The sequence below is a fragment of the Carcharodon carcharias genome, chromosome 17, assembly GCF_017639515.1.
Source record: "Carcharodon carcharias isolate sCarCar2 chromosome 17, sCarCar2.pri, whole genome shotgun sequence".
NCBI lineage: Eukaryota > Metazoa > Chordata > Chondrichthyes > Lamniformes > Lamnidae > Carcharodon > Carcharodon carcharias.
This window is the reverse complement of record NC_054483.1, coordinates 63347835-63358811: the sequence shown is the minus strand read 5'-3', so window position 1 is coordinate 63358811 and position 10977 is coordinate 63347835.

Genomic DNA, 10977 nt, shown 5'->3' with positions numbered 1-10977 from the left:
TGAGCGGGATGAAATTTCCTAATGCTATTACAAATTAAATAAAAACTTTCTTTGAAAAATAAAAACATGTCCCATCTCATGTGACAATGTCATATGAGGGGACAAGTTTCATTAAATTTTTAATGTATTTATTTAAAAATTGCTTCAATCTCCCTGAGGCAGCTCCGTGCCTCAGGGAGATTGAAGCGCTCTTTCGTGCATGCGTGAAAGAGCGCTGGACCTGACTCTCCCTCCTTTCCCTACCCGCACAGGTAGCGCTCAGTGCTACTGCTCATGATCCATGCAGGGTGGGCCTTAATTACTGGTTCAAACTGCATGAAATCACATTGCGGAGCCAATTGCGAGTGGTGGTCAGCTCCGCAACCACCCCCGCCCCCGCCCGCTTCCACCGAGCCCGCCGGACGAATGGAAACCCAAGAAGTGCTATCTGACCAGGAAGGGGATGAACAGCAAGAAGGGTGATGCTGAAGAAGCACCACCACAGCACTGTCATTTGATTAGGGATGGTGCAGCTGCAAGCTCACTGGAGGGTGTGGTTGCACACATGTTCTGCTGAAGGGAACTCAGTTGAGCACTTCAATGGGGCAGCATACAGAGGAAGGCGGTTGGGTATATAGAGCAAAATGCTTGATGCATTGGCAGGCCTGCCAGGAAACCTGCAGTCAACGTCAAGGAGGATGGAGGAAACCGGCACTAACTTGGCTTTGGGCTCTGAGCCCAGCCCTCTCAACTACAACCGCCCACTTGTGGAGCCAACCATGATGTTGCATCTGATGGCCAATGTTTCAGCTCCCATTGCGGCACAGTGCTGAAACTGAAGTCATGCAGGTCAGATTGCTGCCAAGGAAGCTCAGACTGCTGCCTTCATAGCTATGGATTACAGCTTACAGAGGGGCTTGTAGGGTGCCACAACAGTCCAGCAAACTTTCCTCCAACAGATTACTAGGATTGCTGAAGTATCATCCAGGGGCGTGGCAGCGGTTCCATCGAGCACCAGCCTGTTGCCTCTCTCAAAAAGACAGCATTCATCCTCCCATACGACTGCCTCTCCACCAGTTCCCCTGTTGTTGCCTGTCAGCCAGTTGGTCCAGACTGCCGCAGCCATGCTGAAATGGTACGGGCCACAGCCGAGACTTCATGGTCCAGAGCTACTCCATGTTGTCGATTAAGGCCATCTGTAGCCTCGTCCACTGAAAGTTAGCTGGCTTCAATCAGCCATCCTGCATCTACTGGGTTAGCACTGCATAGGAACACTAGGACAGGCAAAAGTAAACGTCCAACAAGGGATAGACAATGATAATTTGTTGACTTCTCTATGCATTTTGGGATTATTTGGTTTATAAATTCAGAATTTTTTACTTGTGATGATTTTTAGGTTTGCCTTATGGCCAAGTGATATGGTTGGTAACAGAGGGAAGGTAAGGCATGAGACCATTGGTGAATGGGGAATTGGGTTTGTAGTTAATGGAGTCACACTCAGCTGAGCTCTTCACGGACAGCCTGGCTGTAAGAGGGTTGTCTAGGTTGACCTCTTCTCTTCTACTTCCCCGCTTTCTCTTCAGGTTTCTTCTCCTCAGCTGCTCATATGAACATGAAAATTAGGAACGGGAGTAGGCCATTCAACCCCTCAAGCCTGCTCCACCATTTGATAAGATCGTGGCTGATCTGATTATGGCCTCAACTCCACATTCCTGTCTACTGCACCACCTCCCACCATGTCCTTTGACTCCATTGTCAATAACCAGCTTGCCTTATAGCTGGTGGCAAGGGCTGCACCTCATGATGATGAGGTTGTGTAGCATACACTAGACCACGATGAATCATGACATCTGGTCTGCTGAGTATTGCAGGGCCCCTCCAGTGCAGTCCAGGCAGCAGAAGAGTTATTTCAGCATGCCAATGATCTGCTCTTTCACATGTCATGTAGCAGCATGCCTTTCATTGTATACATGCTATCCATGTGCACCTGGGCTGTGCAATGAAGTCATCAGTCATGCCATCAATGGATAGTGGTTCAAATGCAGCCGTACAGTAGACTGTCACAGAGTGAAGGTATCATGACTTCTTCCCAACTACTGGACATTGGCTGCCTAATTCATTGCATTGGTCACCAGCTGGATGATGAGGGAGTGGAATCCCCATGCTTCCGGGATAGGGCAGAGTTGTAATGTGTGCATGGTCAATGGCCCCCTGCACCATGGGTAAGCCTGCAATCCTAGTGAAGCTGAGTGTTATTTCTGCTTTTGCCCTCTGACAGGAAAGAATGAAATGTAGTTAGTTCTCAATGAATAGAGAGCATCAGTGTCCTCCCTCACACAACAGTGAATGGCAAATTGCAAGATGTTGCAAATATCTTCAGCTCCAACCTAGAAGGAGTCAGGCACATAGCCGTTTATTGTCACAGTCATCTTCACAGCTATTGGCATTGCTTATTACTCTGCTCTGTCATTGCAGTTATGGCTGCAACAGGGGACAGATTTCAGTAAGAACATCCTTACTGAAGCACAGACATCTCACACATTGTTCCTCACTGTGGTTCAGATAGGAGAACTGCTCCCTCAACACCCTAAATGACTATGACTTTCTACTGAGAACCATTGATCCTTTCCTTTTCCCCCTTCCAATGGCTTGTCCTAATCTGTGTGGCCCCTGTTCAATCTCCAAGTCAGATGGGGAGATGGCAGTGCAGTGGTAATTCAGGAGTCCAGGCTAATGCTCTGGGGGCATGGGTTCAAACCCCACCGTAGCCGCTGATGGAATTTAAATTCAATTAATAAAATCAGGAGCTGAAAGCTAGTCTCAGTAATGATGAACATGAAACTATCATTGATGACTGCAAAAACCCACCTGGTTCGCTAAATCTGGTCAGGCCGATCCACAGTAACATGGCTGACTCTAAACTGCCCTGTGAAATGGCCTATCAAGCCACTCAGTTCAAGGACAATTAGAGATGAGCAACAAATGCTGGCCCTGTCAGTGACACCCACAACCCATGAAGAATAAATCGACACAAAGGATGCTGTATTCCAAGGGGAATGCTTACTAATGCACCGGTATTTGAGAATAACTAACTGCCTCGTACTATGCTTTGAAGTCAGCAAAGACTCCTTGAGCACACCATTGCTGTAGACTTTTGAAACTTTCAATAACTATAGAAAGCACCAAACACTTGTACAATCAACATTATAGCCAGAAGAAATTAACAACAGCTAATTTGTAAGTAATTGATATAATCCATTTAAATTACACTGGTAGGGTAGAGAAAGGGGATGTTTTTTTCTGTTCCGGTGCATGCTGATTGACACCTTGAACTGCCTGTTGCACAAAGTTCAGCAGCCATTCACTGCTCGCGCTCAAACACCCTCACAAATATGCCATCTGGTGTAACTCACTCTAGAGGTGTGCGTGTGTATGCTGCTTGCACTATATTGGATTCCAAATGACCTGTAGCATCCATACAACAGACACTAACCGATTTGAGTTGCATGCTGAGTATACCTAGGCAGATCACAGCTTTAGGCCATAGACTAACTATATCCTAAAGGAAAAAAAAATCCTTTTGAATTTGTCAGAGTTCAGCAATGCTTCCAGATTTAACTTCAGCATGATCTATTTCTAGATAGAAAAAATGACCAGGTAAAATTAATTGAATAAACTAACCTGGTTCTGCATATAACTAGGAAATAGAAGTAGGTTAGGGCATCTGAATGTGCATTTACATATCAGGTCAAACAAGTTGTGATATTAAGCTTCATATTAAAAAAACAAAATGGGGTGTTAAAATGGAGAAACAGGCTTCCTGATGGCTCAGCAAATTTATTCAGCCAGTATCTGAGTAATATAGCCTAAAGATCCTCAGCATAACTCCTGATCTTTTCTGAGTTAAGCTAGTTACCTGATGGCAAGGGAACTACAATAACAATTAGGAAGAGGATATTCAATCTGCAAACTGTTCCTGAATGCTGAAGGTGAATGTGCATGAGCAAATGCAAATGGAAAGAACCCAACAACACGTCAACAAGTGAATAATGGCTGATGGATTGAGGCACTAGAGCACAACCGTTAACAATTATTTCCCAGCAAGTGGGAACAAAATAAATAGTTGTGGAATAAACCAGCTCCAAAGGCCAATGTAGCTCCAAGGACATTGACTGTCTGCAGAGCATATGGAAATGGATAGATTTTATAATAATAATGCATGCTCCAGCGGAAACTTTCCACCACATCAAACATCTAGACTTTCACGTGACTCTACTTGGAATGAAGCATATTCCAAACAGTAAAGCCTGTCTAAGCTTCTCTGCACTATGATGAGTAAATACTCGAATAACAATAAATAGATCTCAGAAAAATTATCCACGTGTAAAACTCGGGGTAAGAAATGCTAATGATGACTTATTTAGCTCAATTCTTGCACAGACCAATTTTCCCCCCATTGGGAGGGTTGTGCGGGGGGTGGGGGGAAGCAAAGATTTGTGCTATCAGATGTTTCTCAAACTACAGGAAATAAATACATTTCTGCTGGAGTTGAATAATCCCTGAGACAAAAATAACATTTAATATGTGTGAGAAGAGAGAGTGAGAGAGAGGAAGAGGCAAAGACAGAAAGAGAGGAAGTCAAACAAAATGAGAGGAAGACATAAGTGAAAATCATAGGAGAGAGGGACAATTATTTTTTATGGGATAAAACATGGATGAAAAGTTATTAATTATAATTTGCCACATGTTTGAAATGACTGATGTTCATACTAAGATATTTTCCCAATAAGTAGCTTTCCACAAAATGATCAGTGACATTGGAACACATTTTGCTTGCTAGCTCAGACATAGAGCCATTTACATTTTCACAGCTCTAAAGAGAGGCATTGTGGCAGTGAATGTTTTCAGGGCTTACTGATGATGGGAAGAGATGCACCAATTTGCCGCAAGGAGCTGAAAAGAAATGTTAGGAGAAAGTTATAAGCTGTCGCAGAACAGGTGTAGCGAAATTAAAGAATTGCCTGATGCTGAAAGGTATTCACATGTTAATATAATTATAGCACTAATTATAGGGTGGTGTAAGCCAAGCTGTATGTGAATATTTTTAATTATTCAGATAACTGTTACCATGTGAGGGTTTTTTAATGAAAGTCTCAGTATAGCTCCCGTGAATGATAAGTATTTACTCCTTGATGTGCCCAGTTTATTTTTCCTGGAATCTAATTTTAAATAATCCTATTTTAAAGCTACCCTGTGGAGTAACTGTCCCATTTACTCAATTCAACAGTGAGCCAGCTAGACTTGAATGGCATTAACCTTGCACATCTCCCTGGAGAGTATCTAAATCCAAACTTTGATGTGCTTGTAGGCCAATTAGAAGGTTTTTTTTTCTTTCTTATTCTGCTTCTGCAAAGCCTTTGCTGTTTTCAGATTTTGGGGTCTTTCCCAATCTTTTTTCCTGCATTGTTTAGATTCTGGTGATCACCCTCATGGGTATGTCCCAAGTCATAAAACCTTCAAGTGCCTTTCTTTGCCTGAAACGTTAGGAAAGTTTCAGCAGTGTATCCAGGTCAAACAACAGCAAACACAGAGGCTGTGATAAAAACCAGACTTCATGTTATAAAAAACACATTTTACATCAAAGTACTTTATTTATTGAGTGGGCTAAACTGACTATGTAACTGAACAACCACATTTTTAAATGAATTAAAACAACAGCTTCTAAGATGGCCAAACATTTGCATAGCTATACCCTATAAATTCCAAAACCATTAGAATAGAGTCAACCTGTCTAGAAGTAACCCACTTGAGACAATCAACTAAGATGAATATGAATGGCCCATCTCCTGAACCATTCTCAAACCATCCATCCTTTGTATTCAGCTGTGTGTGCACCAAGGCATTAGACTAAATCACTTTGGACATTGGATCCCAGCTGAGAAGCGAACTCCACCAGCCATAATTTAATCAATGGACTTTGAATCAGCTTGCTGTGACCATGTTTGGTAACTGGCCAAGTTGTGAGAAGAGGTCATGTGATGAGCAAGCGAGCACTCTTTGTTTTAAGAAACTGCTTTCCAGGCCAGTCAGAGTGAGGCCTGAGAGTGATATTAGTAGGAGCCTGAATGGGCACTCTCTCCCTCTCCAGCCATCCTGCAAGCTTGTGCCCTGCCTGTTTTCTGATCAACCACACGCTGCAGGCAGCATCTTGAATATCAACCCAGTAGCTGCTGACTTTAGAGGAAAAGAGAAAAATTGTCCAACATTTTTAAGTTTTTTGATGGAGAATACGGAAGGACCATCGAGCCCAGTCTGAAATCATCCAAGCCATCAAACTACAAGATCTGTATACAATTGACTTTTTTGGACTCTTAAAGAATTTAACCCATGCTCCCACTTTGTAGCTTACTTCTGTGTGAGTGTGCGAACCTCTTGAATGCATGTGAGCTTGAGAGTTGGAACTTTATTTATTATTTTTATTAGGTCTAACACCCAATCTAATTGTATTTCGTACAATAAATACTATTTCTTTTTCTTTTAAAAATGTAGAAAAAAAACCTGTTTCTGTGCATCTTTTATAGTCACAGTACTTAAACAGTTAAATACTCATTGACCTGGCAAATAAATTCTTTTAAAAAAAATCACCTGTTGCAGTCAACCAAGGAGTGGGAAAGGAGGAGAGCTATTTTAACATTTCTTACTGATCCTAACAAGATGCGCGATGGACTTTTCTTAAAGCAGAAAGCACAAAGTGATGTTAGGAAGTAAATGACAAACATAATATATGTAATGTAATAAGTTTCTTCTACAACTATCATCTAAACTGCTCAAACACCAATAATTAATCTAATCATTGTTTTTTCTCTTTGGGAGGTGGGTGTCATTGGCAAGGCCAGCATTTGTTGCCTATACCCAATTGCCCTTGAACTGAGTGGCTTGCTGGGCCATTTAAGAGGGCAGTTAAGAGTCAATCACATTACTGTGGATCTGGAGTCACATGTAGGCCAGACCAGGTAAGGATGGCAGATTTCCTTCTCAAACAGATATGAGTGAATCAGATGGGTTTTTACAACAATCAATGATAGTTTCATGGTTACCATTATTGAATCTAGCTTTATATTCCAGATTATTAATTGAATTCAAACTCCATCAACTGCTGTGGTGGGCTTAGAACCTATGTCCCCAGAGTATGAGGCTGGGCCTCTGAATTACTAGTCCAGTGATATTACCATTATGGCACCATCTTGATTTTGATAAATTCCTTTTGTCTACCTGAGATTCTACGCAGCAATAGTTCCCACCTCTTGAAATCTCTCAAAGTAGCTATTAAGCCAGTGAGAATTCTATGGGGATAGAATTGTATAGGCCCTGAAAACATAGATAGGGATTGCAATATGTGATTAACCCAGACTTGTTCTTCCTGATGCAGGCAGCATGCAAATTTCATGCTGTCTGCTCATTTTATGATTGTAGTGTGTAACCAGTGCTAAATATGCTGGTGAGTGACTCCACAGTTCAGCAAAGGCCCCAAGGTTGTGTGAGACTAGCATCACTTAAAATTAGTCTGCACTACTTAAAGCCAGCCTGCACCTCTTAAAAAGGAGATATATTCCATCTGCAACATTGTTGGAACAGACTGGGAAAGAGACTCTAAGCAGGAAAAGCACTGAATAATAGTGCAACAGGATAGACAATATGCTTTAGGTTTTTCCAATATTTTGGCACCTTGCAATTCTCTTCAAACATGAATATTCACAGCCCCGATAGCACCAGTCCAACTTTGCTTGGCAACAAGCTGATTTGCATGATCTACATCTGACCATCCAGACATTGAGTAGCTTCAACTTGTGCTGCAATGGCACCCTATTTCACGGTTGGGTCCACAAGTGTGTAATGAAGTTAGCCACCACTTCCATGAAGGAAGGGATGGGCTCCAAGATCTGTGAAAAACCCTGTGCCAAGTTGGTGCTGGACTCCTCATGCTCCATGACATTGACTGCAGGCATTCTGGTGGGCTGTAACCCAGCCCAACGTGGTCCTCCTCTGAGTCCTCTACAGCAGAACCCATGCGCTATCTCATCCGCCGGTGAGCTGGCACTTCTCCTACTGTTTCCCACTGCCCTGGCTGGAGACCACTCAAGTCCGGTGTCTCACCACATGCAGATCCGACCTCTTACGTTCTCTTCTAAATTCCATGCATTTTCAGAATCTGAACTGGCAGCTGTGAGTGTGAAATCCAGTGACAGCATTTCTTCTTCTTCACTGTCTTCTTGCTCTTCCACCACTGCCTGGCTAGGTGGCATTTCTTGGTTACCTGAAAGACGAAAGTCATAAGGACAGGGTTGTGGTGAGGGCAAAGGGGAAGTGAAAGGTGTATGCTTACACTGCAGCTTGTAAATCAAAAGAGATTGTAAGAATAGGGAGAAGTGGGTTTCCAGGAAGATTAGGTACAAGGATACCGTGACTTTTGATTGTTTCAACCTTGTCACTGGTCACGGCCTCAAGAATGGCGACCTCAGTAATGTAAGCACTGTCTCCTTCATGGGGTTAAAGATATGCAGCTGTACCTGCCCCCCCCACCCCCCCAATGGTTAGGTCCTGCTGTTTCTAGGTTATACACCACTGGTGGCCTATAAAAGAGAGAGGAGTGTGTCAGTGAGTGCGATGCAGTGTATTTGGGTGATGTGCCTGTCACAGTTGAATAGCTGGCAGTGTGTGCAGGTTGTGAGATGTGAGTTTGAGGCTTGTGGCTCTAAGTGTGTGAGGGTGAATGCTAAGCATTAGTTGTAACTGATTGAGATTGCTGCTAAGTGAATGGCAGGGGTTGGTGAAATGAGCAGTGCGTGAGGCTAATGGTAGGATATGGCACTTAAAGATACATTTACTGACCTCAAGAGCTTTTTGCGGCATTACATCTAGCTCTTTGGGACTTGACTCTCAGCATTGTCTGCCACAGCTATCTGCACTACATCCTTTGAAAAGCTTATCTGGAGGGTTTCTTGGCTCTCTGTCACATAACTGCCCCTCTGCACCTCCTCAATCAAGGCCTCCAGTGCTGCATCAGAGAACTCTAGAACACACTCTCACTCCTCCTGCATCATAATTCACTCTTCTTCCTGCTCAGACTTTCTTCCACAAACAGTTCCAGCATTGGCTCCCCTTTAAGATGTGCAGGCTGCTTTTAAGTGGTGCTAACCTTGCATAAACTTGGGCCTTGTGCTGAGGCACCCAACAACTCAACAGTGCGTTTAGCATTGGCTGCCCTCAGCAATCAGACAAATTAGCAGGTAATACAAAGTTGGCATGCTGCCTGCATCGAAAGCAATAGCCATGGGTTAATGGCACAGCACGATCCCTCACCCGTTTTCAGGCCCTATCAAATTCTGATCTGTCAAACTGCACATGGCGCAGAAGCTGAGTTACATTATCAATCTATTGAAGGACAGTGGTTATTTTATTTATAGATTCCAAACCATGTCAGTCAGAGAGAGTAATAATTTTAACTGGTGGCAGGAGCAAAAGTATCTGACTTTATAGATGAATGTGGTACATCTAAAGTAACTGAACTAACAAGAGAGTTTTGACCTAGAAGTTCAAAAGTTTTTAAAGCGCTAACAAGACCTGGGAATCAGCCAATTACTCATTAGTATGGAACAGCTGTTCTGGGTCTGCAATGTAAACTGCAGACTCTTCATAATATCTCAAATTCAGTTCAGTGTTTGAAACTGGCACTTTGCCTCTATGGTCCAATGTACAAAGTGTATTGTTCATGTGAAAGATGTGTTGTTGATGAAGATTTGTGACAGGCTGTTTAAACTAAAAGCCAACTGTGTAACTGTAAGAAATGAAATATGAAATAGCATTTAACCCCCATGGACTTATTCTATTTTTATCATAGTCTGTATTACAGCAATGGTCTTAATAATGACCGCTGGGGAATACCATTGTATATCTTTCTCTGGTCTGAAAAAAACACCTTTCACTACTACTATCTGCTTTCTGTTTCTTAGCCAGTTTTACATCCATGCAGCCATTGTCTCTTTAATCCCACAGGCATTAATTTTGCTAACAAGTAGCTGCTTAAGCCCTAAACCTTGGAATTCCCTCCCTGCACCTCTTTGCCTCTTTTTCCTCCTTTAAAACACTCCTTAAAACCCACCTCTTTGACCAAACTTGGCTATCTTTCCTAATACTTGGCTTGGTGTCAAATTTTGCTTTGGAACACTTCCATGAAGTTCTTTGAGACATTTTACTAAATCAATGGAGCTATATAAATAAAACTTGTTATTCTTGTTACACATTTGTACCACTAATGCATTGCTGTGCTTTTTGACTCCTGTGTGTGTTATCTTACCTGTTATGATAGAATGATACAGAACAGAAAGAAGCCATTTGGTCTATCATGTCCATACTGGTTCTTTGGTAGAGCTACCAATTAGCCCAACCCTCCTGCTCTTACCCCATGTTTGGGTTTTGAAATGCAAAATGACTACATGTCCTATCTGGCTTGCTGTAGTCATGTGACCTCTGCCTTAGGGAATCTCTATGCTGTCATTTTACATCAGTTCAATAAACACCACACACTGAGAAAGACACTAAGAAGCACTGCTACCTTTGAACTCGAAACATCATATCAGGAATGATTTAAAATAGAGCTTTGAAACCCTAGAACTGCTGCAGAGAAGCCACAGCTCAGAAAGGCGCAGAGAAATAACAGATTCAAATGCCAAATGAAAACACATTAAAGCATTAAATATGTAACAATGCCTTTATTCAATTTATACACACCTTACAGTGGGCCTCATAAATGCCTGAGCTTTACATTGAAAAGGTCAGGAGTTAACTCCGGGAAAACTATGTAATAATTTTCTGCTGAGCATGTTGTCTCCGGGTGTACATGATACAGTCCACAATGTTGTCAATGCAGTCAAACATGATTTTAGTGTTTTGGTGTCTGCCTTCTGCTTCACACCACAGTTTTCCGCTTGCTGTATCCAC